Source organism: Asterias rubens, chromosome 3 (assembly GCF_902459465.1).
Source record: "Asterias rubens chromosome 3, eAstRub1.3, whole genome shotgun sequence".
NCBI classification, from domain to species: domain Eukaryota; kingdom Metazoa; phylum Echinodermata; class Asteroidea; order Forcipulatida; family Asteriidae; genus Asterias; species Asterias rubens.
The window spans coordinates 10929926-10951702 of NC_047064.1; the positions used below are offsets into that span (position 1 = coordinate 10929926).

At 38.4% G+C, this 21777-nt stretch overlaps 1 long non-coding RNA gene across 2 annotated transcripts; it reads left to right on the forward strand.

Moving 5' to 3' along the window:
• Positions 1 to 10231: 10231 nt before the first annotated feature.
• On the forward strand, positions 10232 to 15939 carry LOC117288328. Of its 2 annotated transcripts, none has more exons than XR_004518873.1 (4): positions 10232 to 10332; positions 11908 to 12041; positions 13666 to 13904; positions 14380 to 15939. It is a non-coding gene; the product is annotated as an uncharacterized LOC117288328 (long non-coding RNA). The 2 variants fall into 2 exon arrangements; XR_004518872.1 differs by having other exon boundaries at positions 11939 to 12041.
• Positions 15940 to 21777: the final 5838 nt, after the last annotated feature.

Genomic DNA, 21777 nt, shown 5'->3' on the forward strand with positions numbered 1-21777 from the left:
TACACAGATTCTGACCCCATTACAAAAGTATTTCACACCCTAGCAGGTTCCCACCCAAACACATCCTTACACAAATCTAAATATAAATCATAACAATTTGCCAAGGGGGGTTTGCGGTTGAGTGGTTATTATTAAGAGTTGACAGAAAACTTGGTGCTCACAATTAATGTCTGATGGGTTGAGGATTAGTGCATCAAGTCAAACTTTGTTGTATGAGGTTACGGAATGTCAACCCAGTAATGGACATTTCCTAGGGACATGAAAGACACGCGTCAAAGTTGACTTGGTGTAAAAGCTGTCAGGCAAAAACTTATTTCCCTCAAACAAATTCTTTGAAAAAAATAATTAAAAATTTTCCTGAAAAAGCATATAACACACAAGTCATATACTACAAAATAAATTCTTTTGGACATGTAATAAAATGCAAAAGCCCTAATTTTTAATGATTGTTTTTGCATATTTAACTAATAATTCACAGTAATTTTGTCTGTACTTGAGCATACCTTATATCCAATGTACTTGACTTGTAGATTGGAAATTGCTAACTATCTCAATGGATTTCTCGATGCCTCATTTTGACTGATTTCTTATTTTTTAATTTTTATTTTTTTTTTTGGGGGGGGGGGCGTGGACAAGTATCTTCCTTACTTAATTGTTCTTTAATTTAGGAGTAAAACTTCTTTTTTTAAACCAGTATACTTCGTCAAGTTCAAAACATCTAGTGGGATGTATAGCATATGTAATGGATATATTGTTGTAGATTGGGGGGGGGGGTTATATCAAACATGAATATTACAAACCAAAAATAACTTTTTTAAAAATGTACGAAAATGGCCTGATCAAGGAAAATTTAATTAAGAATTATTATATTGTAGGAATTTGATTTGAATCGTTTTTAAAGGCACCTGGAAATATAAAAAAAATTTCTTCAAATATTAGAGTATATATTCCTGAACAATAAAATAATTTTTTGAGTAATTGTTTTTAATGCTTTATAAGTTTAAAAAATTAAATAAAGTTGTGTGGGGGTGACTCCGCCTACCCCTTTTGTGACCTCAATCGAGGAAGACTTTGCCTCGATCGAACATCGAACACACGTACGGGCAAGTACATTCAAGTCCTAGTCGTTAGTTTTTACATTTTGAAAAAGTTTTTTTCTTGCATTTTTTCCGGCAATGTCGACCAGGTGTATTGCTGCTGGATGCAGCAAAACAACTAAAGATGGTGTCAGTTTGCCAAGTTGTCCGGTCCGACGTCTTTTCCAGCACTGTGCAGCAAACACTTCATTCGAGCCGTCGTGCTTCGAGAATCCGGAATACACTACACATTTTGACATGAACAGAAAAATTCTTTTCTAAAGTATGACGCCACCCCAATAATTTGTCCAGCTTGTGGGGAAGTCGAAGAAGGTACCTGAAAGACGTAACGAACCTAACGGAGCATTTGCCTAACGTGAAAAAAAAATCAGGTATTGTGTCAACTTTGAGGGCATGTTTTTAGCTTGCACCAAGCGTTTGTATGTTGTTTTGGCACTGCATGCGATTCATCGCGCCTCGATTGACGTCACGAACAGCGCCCTCTCGGGTCGGTTTTTTTTTCAAATTTGTAAATAACATGGCAACTAATTATTTTAAACCTTAGTTAATTGTTTATTCATATTCCACTCATCAAAACACATATTTTAGTGACAAAAGCTTTATTTTGACAAAATACCACTTCCAGGTGACTTTAAGGTGCTGACAAATGAAAGAAAGGAAGAAAAAAGTTCACTCTGCTTCAACTGATATTCGCGCTAGCAAGAAAATACAATAAATCTGAAAGTTGTGTTGCCTGATGTGTAGAGACAGTGAGATTTTGAACAGGAAGGCACAATTCCATGTCATGTGCACTTGTTTTTCTGTAAAAAGTTAACCCAAAAATATACTTTAAAAATGCAGTTCATTTAGGTCTAATTATTAATTTACTAATCAATTCATATGACTTCCTCTTGTGATATCATAGAACAGCGCCCTCAGTTGTCAAAATCATGCAAGTGACTTTACAAAACTAAATTGTGTGTGTGCATCTACCAAGCTTCTACCTTGATGGTCTAACCTTCACTTTAAAACTTGATTATTTGCTTAAAATCATTTTGTTTCTGTCGGAGCAAAGCTTGTTTGTAGTAAACTCCCCTTAGCATTCACCCAAAACTGAAAATACAATCAAAATATTTGAAAAAAAAAATAAGAAATGGTTGAAAACTAAAGAAGCATGAATGCAGTGAAGTGAAGTGAAGTGAAGTGAAGAGAAACAATTAACTACCATGTACGTATGAATGATTTTCAATTGGCTTACAATTACAGTTTAAGAATGGGAAAAGGATCTATTAATTAACGTCATGGTCATTAGAGGCACTGACTATGAAGATTTATAGGAACATCCTGTACAGTTAGCTAAAAGGCTCTGTGCAAACTTACTGTGAAAACATTCATTTACAAAGGTATCGGTAGTATTTTGTGAATTATATGGCTTACGATTGTTAACGGAGTTTTCTAGGCTGTTTTATTAGAAAAAGGAGGAAAAAGAAGTGTCTTGGTCAGGATGCATAATGTTAGCTTACAAATTTTACATGCGATTCATTCAAAATATTTGCAAAATGTGAACTTTAAAAAAAGTTTTGGTCGGTGAAGTCATTGTGAAGCAGAGTGACAAAGTAAGAAGATAGATTGATTGCGATTTATCAGTAGACCTTGTGTAGCCCAGATGTTATAAGATAAGCAGTATGTTAATTGATGGGGTAGTTACAACTCATGTTTTATACAGGGAATTAAAGATGTAGATAGGGGGAAAATGCTGTTGTTCCAATAATATTAAACATTAATTTAACAAAATGTAAAGCTCTTTAAGAACACTGTTTCCAACTTGTCAGCAACATCAACAAATCTGAAAATACACAGTTTTTGAGAAAGAAGTAATGAAGCATCTGAAAGCACACAACTTGTGCGACAAAGGTGTTTTTTCTTATTAATTTGTTTTTTCCATTATTCTCTCACAACTTTGACAAACTAATTGAGTTTGAATTTTTGCAGGTTTTGTTATTTTAACTTTGCGTAGTTTGAGATTCCACAAGTGAGAAGACTGGTCTTTGACTTTTACCAAATGTGTCCAGTGCTGTTAAGAGTTGTTACAAATGCTCGACTTGTGTTGTCTTATGTTTTATAATAACTTGTTTTCAAAGTTATTCAATTGTCCATAGTTGCAAGGTCACTAAGCACAACACCTGGCTCTTATCCTTGGGCTCAGTGGATTTCCTTAGATATGCATCATTAGATATGTCAAAGTTCTACAGAGAGTAGCAATAATCCCTCAATATTTACATACAGCAACTTAATCCTCATGGTTATAGGAGCTTAAACCTGATTAAGGATGCTAATTAATCCATGTCACATAATCCTCAATATTAAAACCAAGCTGACTATTCTTACCAGGGAAACAATGCATTAGACCAACATGTTGTGACATCCACTTGTAGCATGATGGAAGTGTTGTTAGAGTTCTTCAAGCTCAAGTGAAGGGGTGACGTTCAGTTCAGTGGTGACACATCATTGAGACTTCCGCACAATTGGTGTTTGTGTTTGTAACATTGTGGAGGATGCATCCATGGTAATATTAAATTATCTCTAAACAAAGTCTTGCATGGCAGTTAGGTTGCCTCCTTATTTAATCTGGGCCCAACTTCATAGAGCTGCTAAGCACAAAAATGTGCTTAGCATAAAATTTCTTCCTTGATAAAAACAGGATTACCAACCCAATTGCCCATTGTCGCATATTGCTTGTTATTGGTATTCAGCTGTTGTTATTCTGAAAATCATGTGGAAATTTTGCTGGAAATCTTTTTTTCTTTTTTTTAAAGGAAGAAATATCATGCTAAGCAAATTTCTGAGCTTAAGCTCTATGAAATTGGCGCCTAGTGTTATAGGCAAAAGTTCTGGTAACCTAGGACTGTAAAGCTAAGGAAGATACTTTTGCAGCTCATGGGTATTGGGGAAAGTAGCTCACCTGTAATCTGGTTCTGCTGGTTAAAGAAGTGATTAAACTTTTTTGATCTGGCGGAGTAGGGGAAAGGTTTTTCTAAATCTGGTGAAGTAACAACTGAGGGGAAGTTGTACTTTGTGAGGTCTTATTGAGTGTTGCATCTTCTTTGATCTGGTGGGGGTAGGGGTGAGGCTTGTTGTAGTCTAGTGAAGGTGTAGGCCTATAGAGGAAAGGTATACTTTGTGAGGTATGATGGAGGGTATAGTAGAAAAGCCTCTTCTTTAATAGGCTGGTGGATGATGAGGCTTGTTGTAACCTGGTGAATTTAAGGTGACATAGGGTCGGGGAAGTGCCTTGAGGATAGCCCTTCTCACACTGTATCTCATATCCCAGTGGAATGCAGCCCTAAGGAAGGCCCCGGGACCCTTTTTTAACCCACAGTTACCCTAGCTCACTTTCACACTGTGTCTCTATTCCATGGGGTTCCGGTTGCACATTTCATGAATACCCCCAGGGTTTACAGCTTACCCCTACTCCAAAGCAGGGGTGACTCTTTCATGGGGTATGCCCATTTGCAAGGGCAGACCAGGGGTAAAACAGGTTTTAAATCAAATGTGTTAGTGGGACTATATCTGCCTACATATTTCGTTGACAAGTCTGGTGTCACAAAACTTGAAAACTGAGTAGTACATGATAGTCTTTATACCTTAGTTTTGTTTAGAAAGCTTATTTGACAATTGAAAGGAATGCCATTACACATCAATCTTAAATATTTTGAGTCATATCTTCTTGTGCAGATCGGAAAGGAGAAAACAACTCAAAGTAAATCAAATTTGTATTCAAAAAATAAATAAATATTGCCTACTCTAGCAATTTCCAATAATAACAATTTGAAGGGTATATATTCCAAGTTTAAGCGGTTTAAATGGTTAGAGTGGTTGCTGCTGAGATCAGGTTATTTCATCAGACACTGCAAAGCATTTACTGAAAAGGATGCAGCCTTGAAAGAAAGAAACATTGACATTAAGAATAAAGCGGTGAAGGACCTCATTCCTTTGGTAGCCTAATTACCTGTCCTCAACTATGCTACCCTTCCAGTCAAAATCGTTACCAACCTGTGAAGATCACTGAGAGGCTTGTATTGATCACCAAGAAGTGATGTGTGCCGAGGCGCTCTATAGATCTCACATAGTATTGCCTCTGGTTCAACCGGCATGGCCACTGAGGATCAGCAGAAGTATACCCTCTCGTGTCTCGTGCTTGCCTCGGTTTATTTTCCTTCTTCCCCCCTGTGATACCCTACCTGCTGCAAGGGGCGTATTGATCGCCATAGAAGTGATGGGTTGTGGCTGATGTGGCACGTGCCTATGAGCTGGTAGTATTGATGTCAGATGCCCAGGTGTTTGGGCGATGCATTGATCTTGTGTTGATCTGACTGAGGGCGCAACTGGCTTGAGATACCATGCGTTTCATCCCCATGGCAAGTTAAAGCATATCTGCATCAAATCTGGATTATTTTGGTGTAGAATTGTTGGTCGGTCATAGCAGCAACCACAATCTGTAAAAATGTTAATGATATCGTTTTTTGTTGTTATAAAGAACTTATCCTGATTTGTAAAATAGCAGAGATTCACCAAAAAAGTAATCATATCATTAGAAATGAAGTGGCGCAAAACCAGAATATTCTGGCTTAAAAATTAAGTGGTATAAAACCAAGAGTACTCTGACTCAAGTATTAATTGTCAAATATACTTAAAGTCAGGAATATACTTTTTGTAATTGTCAAAGACCATCCTCAGCCGGTGTGCCCCATCATTTATGCATCAAATAAAAAAATCTGTGAACATTTTGGCTGAATTGGTCTTCGAAGTTGCAATAAATAATTTAAGAATGTAACCCTTGTTGCACAGAATTCTGTGTTTTCAGATGTATGCATGACTTTCAGATTCAATATGTTTGTGTTAAAATTTCCCCTTTTATCTAATAACATTACTGCAGAGTGTTGTTTCTATTAATGTTTTATAATATCAACAGCTATCCAATGCTCTTTGCCAAGTAAGTTTTTATGGTTGTTAATCTTTGGAGTATTTACCAAAGGGGCACCCTCCCTTTAAACTTAAGGACACTACAATTCTTAAAAGGAAAGAGAACATGCTACAAATTAGTTGTATGGGTGAATATTTCTTGTAAAAGCAATCATGTAGTCAAAGTTCTACATTAAAGGCAGTGGACACTAATGTAATTACTCCAAATAGTTATTAGCATAAAACCTTACTTGGTAACGAATAATGGGTAGAGGTTGATAGTATAAAACATTATGAGAAACGGCTCCCTCTGAAGTAACGTAGTTTTCAAGAAAGAAGTAACTTTCCACCAATTTGATTTTGAGGTCCCAAAATCAAGCATCTGAAATACCAATTGAGCTAAAAATTTCACTGGTTTGTTATTTTATGCATATGTTGAGCTACACCAAGTGAGAAGACTGGTCTTTGACAATCACCAATAGTGTCCAGTGTCTTTAAGTTGACAGCTGTAGGCTTTACTGAACATATATTTTAAGGGGGGTGGTTCACAAAGAAAGGACAAACAAATTTGAAAGTCTTTAAAACATATCTGCACAATGTCTTTTGTGTTCATATTAAGTTTTGGGGGTTGAACAACAAATTGACCGAGGAGCAAGACTTGAACCTGCCACCTCCAGATAAACTTTGGGATGCCAGTCAGAAACTATTCAACTTGTATTCAACCTGTAACTGTGTAGATAGGGATCACACCACAGAACAACCTGGGCAGCGACAGCTGACAGATCGCTTAAAGACTCTGGACACTATTGGTAATTATCAAAGACTAGTCTTCTCACTTGGTGTATCTCAACATGTGCATAAAATAACAAACTTGTGAAGATTTGAGCTCAATCGGTCGTCAAAGTTGCGAGATATTAATGAAAGAAAAAACACCCATGTCGCACCATGGTCACACAAAGTTGTGTGCTTTCAAATGCTTAATTTTGAGACTTCAAATTCTAAATCTGAGGTCTTGAAATCAAATTCTTTGAAAAGTACTTCTTTCGCGAAAACTACCTCACTTCAGAGGGAGCTGTTTCTCACAATGTTTTATACTATCAACCTATCCCCATTACTTCTAATCAAGAAAGGTTTTATGATAATAAATATTTTTAGTAATTACCAATAGTGTCCACTGCATTTAATATGATGCGGCTTGTTGTTCATATTTAACTACAGATTGTCTTCTCAAATAAAACTCTGTGCTGGCCCTTCCAGTGTGCATAAATAAAGTGTTTTTGTGTCAAAGAATTTAATTAGATTTCCCAACTACTTAAGAAGTCTGTATTTCTACATCAGTTCATCAATGCTTTGATCCCATCTTCCCTTTAGTAACTATAGCAACATAATAGCATTCAGTCAATCATATTGCACCCTGCCAACTACTAACTGTCATCATTCCGTCTGGTGCTCCTAATGGCATGTCTGGACATCAGCCCGGAACCAGACTGCCATTCAGTTTGTCTTCTTCTCCAACCCTCTGAACTTCCTTGTTCCTCTCAAGTTATTTTAATATCCTCAACTGAAATGAGCACTTCCATCAAGCAATAGGGTGGTGTGTTATTATTATGAAATAGGAAGTACAGACTGGACTTGTATTACCGTTTGGTTTAGAGCTCTCCATCATAATCCGCCATGAGAAGTATATGTAGGATAAACTAATTAGCTTGCAGAACCTTTATATTAGTGGTTGAGGAAGTCCACCACAAATAGTCATCTAACTCCAACATCTCAGAATAGTTGGTTGAAAATAGTTTTTCAAAAGGCACTGGACACCTTCGGCAATTGTCAAAGACCAGTTTTCGTACTTGGTCCACCCAACAAATGCATTAATATATATAACAAATCTGGGAACATTTGAGCTCAGTTGTCATAAAAAAACACCCTTGTTGCACATATTTGTGAGAAAAAAGGCTTCAGGCCTGAAGTCTTTCAATATTTGAGGGAGCCATTTCTCACAATGTTGTACATTACCAATATCTCTCCATTGTTTGGTAACAAGTGAGTTTTTATGCATACAAATAGTTTGAGGTATTATCAACAGTGGCCACTGCCTTTATTGCCAAACGTTCTTTAAAGCCTTTGGCATGGGGGGGGGGGGACAGTTATCCGTCGCTGTTTCTTTGAAGCATTAGGGGCATAAGGGTAGTGATAAAGTGCATTGATGATTGTATTTTTTTACTTTGTTAAATAGATCATATTAGTGCTTAAAAAGTAAAGTGGTTTCGTTCATTACTAAGTTTGAAAATCTTGAGATCGGGGGTGGCACAGCATTGATGAGAACCTAGAAATTACTGGGTCAGATCTTGACTTTGAAGATCACAGTGCATGTGTCATTAAACAAGATCACAACAAAATGGTGGAATGTAATTTCATAATAGGAAGGAAGTGACTTTTATGATCAGGATATTGTATTGTGTCACACTGTATGAACCATGGAGACTCTTGGCCCCTGGATTCACCCCCAATACATGGAGGAAACTGTGTACCAGAGTTTGATGTTCATACCTTGTTGCTTTGGATGCTGCAAAATAAATGGTGTGTGTTTGACGGAAACAGGGGGTTCTTAAAGACTTAGTTGGAAAAGAGAAGACATACTTTTTCCAGTTAAGGAGAAGAGAGGGGAACAAGAGATGGGGACTAGCTGTGTGTTACAGCACCACAGTGACGCATCACCACCTGTCAGTGATGTTCTGTCACTTTCACTCATCCGATGGGATGTCACCAACTTCCACAAGTCAACCTTGATGCAATGTTTCCTGCTCACCTAGCACTGAAATCCCACTGGGGTCCAGTTCGCACGCAACCCTGCCGCCAGAAACCCTCTATTTGCCTGTGTCGGGGGGGGGGGGGGGGGGTGAACTAATGGACTATAGAGAATCATCATTGTTGTCCTATACCCACTTGTGCATCCCAACTGGCTCTAGTTTCTTATCACCTGTGACAAGTATTCAATCCAAACTAAGGGGAAGTGTAAACAAGAGGGAAGTCCTGAAGTTTTGTGTCAACTCATCCTTCTATTATTATGACTTCCCAACTACAGATGAATAAGCTGCTATCACCTGTTTAAGGATGAAATTAGCCTAAGCTTTTTTCCTGTCTAGTCATAAAACAGACACAATTGTTCTCTGTGTTAATTTCATTAATGTGTATTGAGATGGTTGGAAGAGTGGAGGGCAGTGAAGGTAAAGGCCACTGAGTCAGGAAGTGGGGTAGGAGGAGAGATGGTCTAGAATCTGTGAATGACTTATCTGGCCCACATGCAGGCAGTTTGAGTTAGACTGGATGTGCGGTCGAACTGACCTAATGTGTTTTGTGTGCAGACAGTGGTGGGATGTAAGGAGGTTATGTGTTTTCTTGAAATGTTTGACAATGAGACTTAAAGGTAAACACAGATAGAGATCAGTAAAATAGTACTCTACAATGACATCACTTTTGCTCCAAATGTTAGACAAACTTTCCACCACTCACGCGATCACGGTACCGGCAAACCAGACCACAGTGGTACAGTCAGTATAGGGGAGTACACATAAAGCTTGGGGTGTCTGCTCATGTATGCTAATGAATTTTGACACGGTCTGAGTTCCGGGTATCTGAGCTTCTATTTTTAGCATTAGTGCAGAGTACTATGGTGATAATTAGAACAAAATCTCTGTTGGTATAAGCATAAGTAGACTCATTTGCATTCTATGTAAAAGTTGTTTGTTGGCAGGTTTCTGCAACACTCGTAGATCATCTATATTATTCCACAATTATGTGCTCCACAATCTTACACCACTCTAGTGCTTAGAACTAGTCTTCAGTCTTGGACCACAGAGGTCTCAACAATGGCCGTGCAAGACATAGCACACAACAAAAAAATGATACTGTACTTGAATGGACAGCTCTAAACAAAGTGTTCATTCATAGCTTGTAATCAAGTTAACTTTTTTGAATAAAATTTGTAAAATAATGATGAGACTTTTATTGTACTATTTTTTTATTTCAAAAACAGATAAACCAACAACAATAAGGAAACTCCAAAACAAAGCTCAAAGATTTGTAGTTGCATGCATGACAACTTCAATTAAGCAAACCATGGGCAAACCTAGTTTTAAGTTTTAAGTTTAACCTACTTTTCTTCTGTTTAATTATGCAAATTTTCACACAGGTTCTGAAAGTCACACATCTTTGTCTGAGACTTCCATTTTGTGAACTTGAACACTGCCTCCCACCATTTGCTGACTATGACAGAGGATGGACAACTCACAAACAGGTGATATGATGCTAACAGGTGGATGTACGATAACATTTACAGTCAGCCGAAGCATCCAGGGGCTTATTGTATGAATCCTAACTGAATCCTTCGCTTATAATAGCATATTTTGTGTGTGTGCTAAGCCACGGTTCTCATTGGAACTTTTTCTCGGTGGCCTCGCGGAAAGTTACCGTGACTGGCTTTGGTGTAGTTGTACCATGCGTTCCCACCTGGACTTAAATTCTGCTATGGGACAGTTTAATTAGTTTGCGTAATGTTTCACTGAATGGTTGTAGTGAATTTTCTGACACTTTTAAGCGTCCCTGTTAAGTTAGCGTGGCTGCGCGGAAGTTTTCCACAACCTCTTTCAGTCTGTTAGTTTTACTTAACGGTCGCAGTAAATTGACAAGGAGGTCAGTTTACCATGCGTTCCCATTGGATTTAATTTTGCCATTCTACAGAGAAGTCGGTGTACTTTAACCCCCCAAAAATTCCAATGGGAACATGGCTTTAGGGAACGTTTGCAATTGGTATCACCAAAGATGCTTATAATCTACACCCAATACATAACAAACTGTGAACAAAGTCCGAAAATCATGTTGGATAGAATTTTTGCTTGTTTACAGCTCAGGTTTGCTTATGAAGTTCAAACCTTTGCAAGAACACCCTTGGCTTTTTAGACAGACAAAACGATATAGATGTTCAATTTTGGAATTGTAATCAAATATTGATCTGTGTTGAATCAAAATAAACATATGAAAACAAATTTGTGTATAGCTTCCCCTTTCTCTCTCAGAATGGCTTTTATCATTCTCTATTCTAATATTTTCAAAGAATTGTCCTGGCATACACGGAAAGCAAAATAAAAATATTCATTTGATCATTCTTTGATGTTATCGAGACCTTTAAACCTAAAAGTTTTTTCCTACTCATTGGATTTTCGCATAGTATTTCTCCTTCCCCTGTAAATTACAAGCCAGTTGCATGTGAATGATTGATATTCAAATGTGAACAAGGTTTGTTAGATCACATCAATTAATTAGGAATGTAGTCGTAGAATGACGACAACAGTAAATAGCAGACAAGTCACTGTATCTGTGCTTTGTAAGCAGATGAGCACATAATATGTCAAGCTATGAGAGGATTACATACATAAGTTCCTTTCACACGAGAGTTATTTAGCTAGGGTCCCTTGCTAATATGTAGCTTGGTTGCAAAACTTTACAAAATGTACCCTGTGTAAAATTACAACAATTTTTTCTTCTGTCCAAGTTCAAAATCTTGTCGAACATTGCTACATTTTACAACCATGCTAAAGTTAAGCAAGGGACACTTGCTAAGTTGCTCTCGTGTGAAAGGGGCCATACTGATAAATGGAGGAAAGCATTGGGGACCCACAGACACTGCGGATCTCACACAGACAGACAAACAGACAGACTGACAAGAGACCATGAAGTGAAAGAGCCAGTCATAATAATCCAACAGTAAGTCACATTAATTACACCTACCAAAAGAAATACCACCTTCGACTGTCTGATGCCACGTTGACCTGCATGTTTACTTCAAACTCTTCTATATCTGAAATTGCTACAGATCCAGTTAATCACCGCGCTTATCCCAACAGAATGAATTGCAGAGACGCTCATTAAAGCACCTGTGAAAAATCGTCATTTAAGGGAACAGTACAATTACAGCAAGGGGAGCTATTTGTCACTTGACAATCTCAGGTAAGTCCCCTTTTCCCCTTCAAGGATCATATAATATACATGGAAAGGTCATACTCTAACACCTCCCTGCAATTCCCCCCCCCCTCCCTCACACAACTTCAGACCCACCTGTGGCATTTGTCAAGAGGAGGACACTTACAAATAGGAGACCAAATTTTCTGTTCCTTGGTAACTTTGGGATATCCATAATGAAGCTGTGTCAGTTGTTATTACAGTGAGTCTTATCAGGGGGTTAGGAACAGGCTTGTTTAGAGGTACTACGAGTGTGTGGGGGGGGGATGAGTACCGGAAACAAGGGTGCTCTGGCTGGCTCAGGCATGCTCAGGGTGACTTGGATGGATGGGCAAGAAGACCGTAAGCATGTAGGGATAAATTGCATAGACCTCTACAGAGTTAATGATAAGAATCCATGGATTAAGGGATTTAGATACTGAAGTATTCCCCTGGGGAGGAGGGGGGGGGGTGGCAAGGGGGAGGAATCTTCTTCATCACAGGATTTGAAGGTAATGATAGGAAGAGTATATCCTTCCGTGGTTTTACTACAAAAAAATGATGTTTTGGCAAAAACATCAATATAGTGTTGTCAGATGAATGTAGCCGTTGTGGTTACATACATTAGCCGTGCTCTCGTTGGCAATTTCCCTCAGTAATACTCAATGTCTAGCGGAAAGGGGTCTTCTTATGCTCTTTCCTTTTTATTAGATGTACTTGGTATAATTGTTTTATGGGTTTTATTTTTCCCCTGGATGGGGTCCGGCATTAACCTGTATCTTAACAAACTGTGTCTACTAAAATCTAAAAAGAAATTCTCCAGGTAGTTTTCTCTTCTCGATAGAACTTGAACAAATTCTAATGGTTTTTAGGGTCAATCTTTTGGATTGACCTGACGATTTTGTAATATTTTGAAACATTATTCAGTGTCACTTCATCACCTTGATCTTAATGTGAGAATGTCTCAAGTTATATATTAAACTATATAAACCATATCAAATAAATATTTTCTTGGCTGAGCCTAGTACAGGATGTTAAATTTTCACGAAGTGAAATGTGATACCACATTTAGTATTATTGAATAAGGAAATGGAATCACACATGGCCTTTGTAACCAGTGAACATTTTATAGTGCATGGTATGGTGCTACACTAGACACAGTGCTTTACTACAAAGGGATTCAAAGTAGGGATTTTTTTTAAACAGTTGTGGTTATTTAATAGATGGTAAACTTGCATTGGGGTTAAAGATTTTTTATTTTTTTTGGTTTTACCCATATACACCGATGTGTGTTAGCACTGTATACTCAGTTTTACCCAAGTTCTGTGAACAAATCACAGGCATATCACTCGGGTGGGATTCTAACCCATGACCTTTGCAATTCTAGAGCAGTGTCTTACCAACTAGATGAGTTGATATTGACACTTGTAGTTTTGTTTCTCTTGGGTGGGTCAGGCAAGTCATTTTAATTTTCACATAATTGGAGATACTTTACACAGAATCCGTGGCTCAGGTACTGTGCACTTCTCTTAATTACCATAATCCTTTAATCTTGTTGACTAATTGGTAAAGAAGTGGAATAAGGAGTTTCTGAAGTAGTCTTTCCTTCCTGTCTGTTTCCTGTTATCTGCAGTCCGGATTTAAATGAGGATGGCCATTGCCATGATGTAGTCCCTCAGTACGTTACAACCAGGAGATCCTCACTGTCCAACTCCATAGGGAGCGGGACAACGGGAAGTGGGATTCAGCATTGCAATCAAACGTGAGGCATCCCCACACCCCAAATGCTGCCACATTGTCTGCTGTCAGCGCCTGGTTAACGAAACCTTTCCTCTCCTGGGAACCTTTCTCCTCCTTGATCACATCATCAAGGTACCACGGCTCTCAAAGTTTTCAAGTAACCATTTAGTTGTTTGTTGTATATAGAGGGCGCAGTGCACTCTACCTCACCCATGCGATTCAGACCTGACCTTCACGTGGTGTGAGTCACAACATGAACTTTTATATCACTCCTCATTTGTTCATCAAGTTAGGTGGAGACAAAAGATTGAAATCAGATTTGACATGTTCAGACGGATGACGGAGTAGGGATTTGAAAAAGGGTGGCCCAAGTTTGAATCTGTCTGTCAGTACCTGAGTATCAGTGGGGGTGATTAGTTAAGGCAAGATGACTCGAACATTGTGAGTTTTAAAAGTTTCCGACCACTTTGATGAGTTGATGTTGACACCCAAAATAAGAACTGAAATTTATCAAGTTAATTGTTCTTAAATGACACAAATTTTGTCTGCTGAAAGTACTTTGTTGCAGTTTTGTGCTTATTTGTGAATCCACTTCTTATCTTTACAGGGAGCAAATATCCATCTTCATAGATCCAAGGTACTAGAATCGGAGGTTCCCCTTTGGGAAAACTGCAACTCACTGTTCGTTGTTTGCAACCTGTGCTTGTCACCGATGGGGAAGTCACAAAAAAGACCGGAAAATGAAGTATTTTAACACGCAGAGACTTGGGAAAAACTTCCCCTGAAAAACTGGATGGATCAAGAGAACATTTGCCTCTGTTCAACAATATGAACATCAAACCTAGAAGAATTAAAACGATTGTTTTTGCATATGAAACAGAAGTTGGCAATAAGAAATAATTCAACAACTTATCTGGATTGAGATGTTTGTTTTCAACTTTTTCCACAACTTTGTTTGTTAAATTGCTTGCAGGGCTTCCATACTGCAAGGGGACAGCTTGCTGATATCTTTTAAGACAATTAAACTGTTTTGCCAATTTAGTGCTGATTTATGGGCTAAATTGTCAACAAACATCAATCTAAGTCCCTTTTGAAATTTTTTCAGCTGAATACAGTGTACACTTTTTGAGAAAGCAGCAAAAAACTAGCACAGTTTTTTCCAGCAAGACCGTCGAACCCATTTTGTGTTTTAGCATGACTCGAGGACCAGCCGCATCTCCAGCCATAGCATTTACAAATGGACACCACATAAATTTGAGCCTCCAAAACTCTCCTTTTGGTGAAAACTCTCCTTTTGGTGAAAACTCTCCTTTTGGTGAAAACTCTCCTTTTGGTGAAAACTCTCCTTTTGGTGAAAACTCTCCTTTTGGTGAAAACTCTCCTTTTGGTGAAAACTCTCCTTTTGGTGTGCTTTGGAGGTTCAAGTTTTTTGACTTATTTTCATTGATATCTATTTAATGGAACATTTCAGATTTAATGATTTTGCAGGGTGTCTACCATCATTACCATCTTTGTAACAAGTTAGCTTTCAGATAGAAATTAAACCTTAGTTTTTTTCTGGGTCATTACCAAAGTATGACCAAACCTTTTTGTGACTTGAAGACAAAGGGACAAGTCTAGTCACATACATGTGGTATACTCACCACCATGTATTTGAATCATGCACCAACTGTTGTCCAGATCTTGTTGTCATGCTAACTTACTTCCATAATGTGCCTCATGCCTCATTTGCTTATTAGTTTGCACTGAACCCAAATAAAGTCCTTTTCAACACAAATTCACAAATTGTGTAATTAAAGTTTTAACCTAACACAGGTGTTCTGAAGAAAACAATACTTGTTTTGTTGTGCCACCAAGAGTATTTATGAATGAGTAATGAGTTAGTGAGAATAGTGCCCGCATAGTTTTTAAACAGTTTTTTTAACACCCTTATACTTTTTTGCTGAGTATTTAAAAGGCCCACAGTAAACACCCCACCCACATTAAACTTTAATTATGTTGTTTTCGTTATTATTCATAAGTCAAATGTCTTTTGAGGAAACTTTCATACTAGGATGGGCTGAGATATTCATATAGTATCAGCTACCTTGATCGTGGATCCATACTGATTAAAGACAGTGGACACTATTGGTAATTGTCAAAGACTAGCCTTCACAGTTGGTGTATCTCAACATATGCATAAAATAACAAACCTGTGAAAATTTGAGCTCAATCGGTCAATCAAACTTGCGAGATAATAATGAAAGAAAAAAGCATACTTGTCACACGAAGTTGTGTGCGTTTAGATGGTTGATTTTGAGACCTCAAGTTCTAAACCTGAGGTCTTGAAATCAAATTCGTGGAAAATTACTTCTCTCTCGAAAACTATGGCACATCAGAGGGAGCCGTTTCTCACAATGTGTTATACCATCAACCTCTCCCTGTTACTCGTCCCCAAGAAAGGTTTTATGATAATAAATATTTTGAGTAATTACCAATAGTGTCCACTGCCTTTAAGTATAATCTGACATTGACATTGTTTCACCTCTAAACTATACATTTCAACTGGGCCAGGTTTGTTTGGTTGTCCTGGATCCTGTGCCTGTAATGTTGATGTTTTACATTTCCGTTTCAAAGACAAAGACTTGACGATTAAAGCATGACACCAGTGAACAGGATATTAAATCATTTCCTTCTCAATGACACCATTTTTGGGACTTTGCCGAACTTACTTTTGTTGCTAAAATAGAGGCGGGCCCCAACCTGTTACCGACAGGTGCTGTAATGTATGGTAGGGTTTGGGGTTAGGAGTGAGCTGGTTTCTATTTCTGTATACATTGTTTCATTGGTCATGTTTAATCTACTTGCACCACTAGAATACCATTGGTGATCTCTGCCCCTCCCCTCCTATAACACCTACCCAAGTGAATGAATAAGGGGGGGGGGGAACCAACATAGATGACATTCAATTGCAAATGATTTACATATACTTGGCCCATAACAATCCTGAAACCTGTTATCTAACCCCAATTCCTTATTTACACAACTGTGGGACAGTGTCTTGACCACTGTTGTCCCTGGATGATTAAGGGTCTTGGCGCCAATGCCTGTTCTACACCCCTCACCAACCCCCCCCCCCCCCCCTTTAAGTCTATCATCTCCAAACTGCGAAGTAGATTGTGCTGTTTAAAACAATTTGTTGAAATTGTTTGAAAGTAATTAATTTGCAGAAAGAAATTTTATTAAAAGTTTCTGTTCATGAATTTTATTTGACAGTAAACTTATGATCACAACACTTAAATCTATAATTTCTACTAAAACTCTAGACTACATCAGATGAAAACCGGTTTACAGGTGTGGACAGTGTTTAAATTGTTGTGATCAAAAGTTTAACATATTTTTATCAAACTACCAATTGTCAATATTTTTCAGGGAAGTATCAAAATAAATGTGTATTTTAATTGAATTGAAGATGACCTTTACTAATAACATAAATTGTTTGAATCTTTGTTTATGATGCACAATAAAAAACCTCTGGAAATTTAGTTGCAACGAAGTTGCAAAGAAAGAAAAAAACTGTTGCGTGTGGGATTTTAAATGCCCAAAGCCTTTCTCATATTCAAATGATTTTGTGAAATTGTCCTCCTTCTCTAAAAATTCATTACTTTAAAGGACGTGATTTCTAACAATGTTTAACAATATCAACAGTTCTCCAGTTATTCTTTCTATAAGTAAGTTTCTGTGGTCATTATTTTTTTAAAGTAAATATCAAAAGGTGTAATACCCTCCAAGAGATCATTTTCTGAGCTATTCATTATTGCTGAAGTTTAAAAATAAAAACCATAGGCTAACTTTTACCAAATGTACGAACAGACAGAATTTTACTCAGACATAATGTCAGTGTTTTGCCTATCACTAGTAGATAGTGAGAAACCTGACCTGCGGGACATACGTTGTTGTGAACGCCCAGTGTGTCGCACCTCGCACCTCCCTAGCGCATTACACAGCCCTCAAAAAGTGCGTCACTGCCTTTTTATATCAGTCCCATGGGTTCCTAAGTGGGCCTTTCATAGGGCGCGAAATTAGTGGAGGATTTGGGGATTTACTAATCAACGATTGACTCCCAAAAGAAAATGAGAACCAGGATTATTTTACGGCAAATGAATTTATTGCGCTTTAATCTGTTGTAGCCAGACCGGATCCTTGTTGAATTTACGAATTTACGAAGGTGGGTTTGATGAAGATGGATCGTCATGATTAGGAATTCTTGGCAGCATGATTTCTCTAAATAAAATGCCACCTCTTTCACAGAGATAAAAACATGTGACTAGTTAAACCATTTAGAGATGAATCATTGTGTTTATCTTTGTTTACAAAACCACAAAATGTTCAATATAAAATAAGTGCCAGATACTGTGATGACTGGAAACGCCCAAAGTGCAATCGCGTTAAGATTTTTATTTTATTTTTTATTTTTTATAGTTTGACTTGTTCAAAAGAGACTTTACCAGGTGAACATTTGCCCCTGAATATGTAGTGTATTTTGTATTTTTGTTATGGGTAAGCCCTAGCTTTGTTTGTCTTTAGTGTGGAAACAATTTTTTCAAAATGTCCTCAGATTTTAGTGCTTTCGAAACGCGCACTCTTGCCTCAGAAAAATTCCGTTCCCCTGTCCAACAATCAAACTCATTTAAACAATGATCAGTGTCTCTAAATTTGCCGTTTTGTTCAAATGCATGTGAAGTTTAAGATATGTTAAATTTGCATCGGGGATAAAGAATGTTAATGACTTTGGTCTATGCATGTGAAGTTGTACTTTTCAAGTGATGTTTACGTTCCTTTTGACTTACTTTTCCCTTAAGAAAACAAAAAGTTTTCTAAAGACATGTGATTGGCCGGCATTTATCTTGCTGACAACGCGGCAGAGTGCATGCCTCTGCTTTCCGGCGTCCATCTCTTAGTTTGTCCCGCACAACAATTCGAAATAAGCGACGCGAAAATTATTGCTCAACTCGGATAACTACTTTTTTGCTGAACTAGGTGTATATTTCTACGGAAGACATCCCTGTATACGGCGCATAAATCTCGAGTTAGTAGACACTATAGTTTCCAGGGGTGGGGACACATGTAATGTAATGTTGATACCAACATTTCCTGAGTGAACTGGGTACAATACAAGAGGACGGAATTCCCTAGAGCGATAGAGCATCTTACGGTCCATCGACAGCAATCACATTATTTTATTAAATTAATACAAACGAAACAGTGTTAACGTTATCAGCTTTTTGTTGGAAGAAACTTTCTCTTCCACCCTCTCTGCTGTGTTTATTTTATTTTGCATATTTTAGGGGGTATAGCCTCTCTGATATGTTACATCCACTCTCAAAAGTGGCCAACACCTATTGACGCCCATGGTGGAAAGCTTTTCTTCTGTACAATTGACTTTCCTCACAAACGCAGGGGGAAGACACGGTAATAATAGTGTGTGACTGTTGATTCGATGAGACTCGAAAGATGAGGTAGATCCAGACTTGGGATCTGCCAGATACCATCAGATCCACCCTTTTACATCCGCCCGTAAATTGTATTATTTTTCTTCTCTATCTTCAGTGTGAAAAAGTATTTACATTTGTCTGTGGTTTATTTTCACAACAGACATTGTGTCATCAAAACTAACAATGTGCTAAAAGAGGCTTCATGGTCTATGCTGGAATCAAAAATAATGACACCGGTATTGTTGATGTTTTGAATATTAATATTGATTTTCCTCGAAAGATCTCCGAGCTCATGGACAGATCCGCCTTTGCACACGGGTGACTGCTGCTGGTACAATGGCAATGACGTAACCTGTGATATTGGCCAATCCAAATAAGGGCATGCTGATCGAAGAGACGTTCTATTGAAAATGATATGAACTGCAAATACTATAAACAATAATATTTTAAATCTAGTTGTTTAAATAACGAACTAAGGATTGGGATGTAAGTATTTGTTGTCGCACCCTTTTTGTATGGAAATGTTATGAACATTATTCACTCTGGGTCCACAACTCGTTAACCGTGTTTACTGACGGATAATGTTATCAATGATTTATCATTATTGAGCTTGAACCGTTTGAAAGATTTATGGATCACAAGATGACCAAAATGAACTCAATTGACCTCGTTTCTAATCGTCTCCCCCATCCCCTTCTTTCACCTGCATGGTTATACTTGACGAAGAACATAGACGTTCGTACGGCATTTAATACCGCCTATCTCCCGACTATACCCGGCTACCCGCCCCACGGGGTGTTTTGTTATCCAAGCAGAATTCTATTACCCGATGATGCCGAAATCCGCAGTTCGTAATCAAGGTATATTCATTCACTGCCAAATAAAGACCCTATACTGTTATGATTTCGTCTAGCCTTCCGAAATGTGGTGAAGTTTGGCTATCGATGAATTTATGAGTCATCGACAAATCACCTGATGTCATGTATCTCATATCTAAACAGAGAGAGGAGTACAAAAATGGTTTCCTTTTATTGGGATGGTTCCTTCCTGTATAACTCCTCATATGGAAGCTGTCCTTTTATAATAAACAATGGGCTTCACATTAAAGGAACACGTTGCCTTGGATTGGACGAGTTGGTCTATAAAAAGCGTTTTGTAACCATTTGTTATAAAATGCATATGGTTGGAAAGATGTTTTAAAAGTAAAATACAATCACTCGAAATTGCGTGGTTTTCCTTTAACTTTGCGAACTAACACGGTCGGCCATTTATAGGAGTCAAAAATTTGACTCGCATAAAATTAATGGCCGACCGTGTTTGTCGACGAGGTAAGAGGAAAACCACGCAATTTCGAGTGATACTTGTGTGGATCATTATATTCTACTTTTAAAATATCTTTCTACCCGTATGCATTTTTATAACAAACGGTTACAAACGCTTTTCAAAGACCAACTCGACCGATCCAAGGCAACGTGTTCCTTTAAAGGGGAATACAATGTCAGGGAAAGAAATAGGTTCCGAACGGGAGGAATTCCCAGCTCAATGGGAAGGGAAATTATTCCCCGGTTTTCGGCCGGATCATTCCCTCTCCCAACAAAATCTCCGATCGGTAAAAGAAAATGCCAAGTATGGCGGCCAACTTGACATGAAAACATTTGCCCTCGACCTTGCTTGGGCTCCCAGAGGATAAACTCTTCCTGGTTAGAGGATGCCGATGGCATGGCAAGGCCCTGCAAACTTGATTTCGTACGGAGGGGGGGGGGGGGGTCGAAAAGCAAAACGCGGCACAGTGTGGACATTAGGTGTGGAAGTGTCGTGGCCGAGCGGTTAAGACCTTGCCCTATATGGTTATTAAGAGCACCGAATTCAGACTATTGTGTTTCTGATCAGCATGAGTGTGGGTTCGAATCCCCAGCCGTGACATGTGTGTCCTTAAGCAAGACACTTAACCATTGCTTCGTCCTTCTATGGGACTTAAAGACGGTGGTCCCATGTTTTGTGTTGTAAAAGAACCAAGTGCACTTATCGAAAAGAGAAGGGGTTCGCCCCAGTGTTCCTGGCTGGCTGTGGCTGCTGTATGCGCCGCCCCGTAGCACCTTGAAAACCCTTATTAGGTTCTACATTATATGGGTCTCAGAATTCATCTTTCTGAAAGTTTGTTGTTCAGCGCCTTAATCTTGTTTGGTAGATATGTGCGCTTTCGATATTATTAGAAAGCAAATCTCAGGCTGCTCTTCACCATGGTGCGGGGTAGCTATAAAAGGGGTGTGGTGGGGTGGTGCACACCATGGAGGTAGACCCACTCCCGCTGTAGCCTCTAACAAGCGATTATACATGGGATCGGAGAAAATGGATATCGATCAGAAAAATATACCCATGGCACAAATGAAGCTTTAGTCAAATTAGTTTGGAGAACTTAAGCCGATTGGCCGTGTCCGAAATGGCGACTACGGCTATGTTGAAGTAGGACCTCCTTTAGTAGCCCGTAGCAAACGTCACAGCCGTAGCCGTAGCCGTAACAGTCCCTGAAT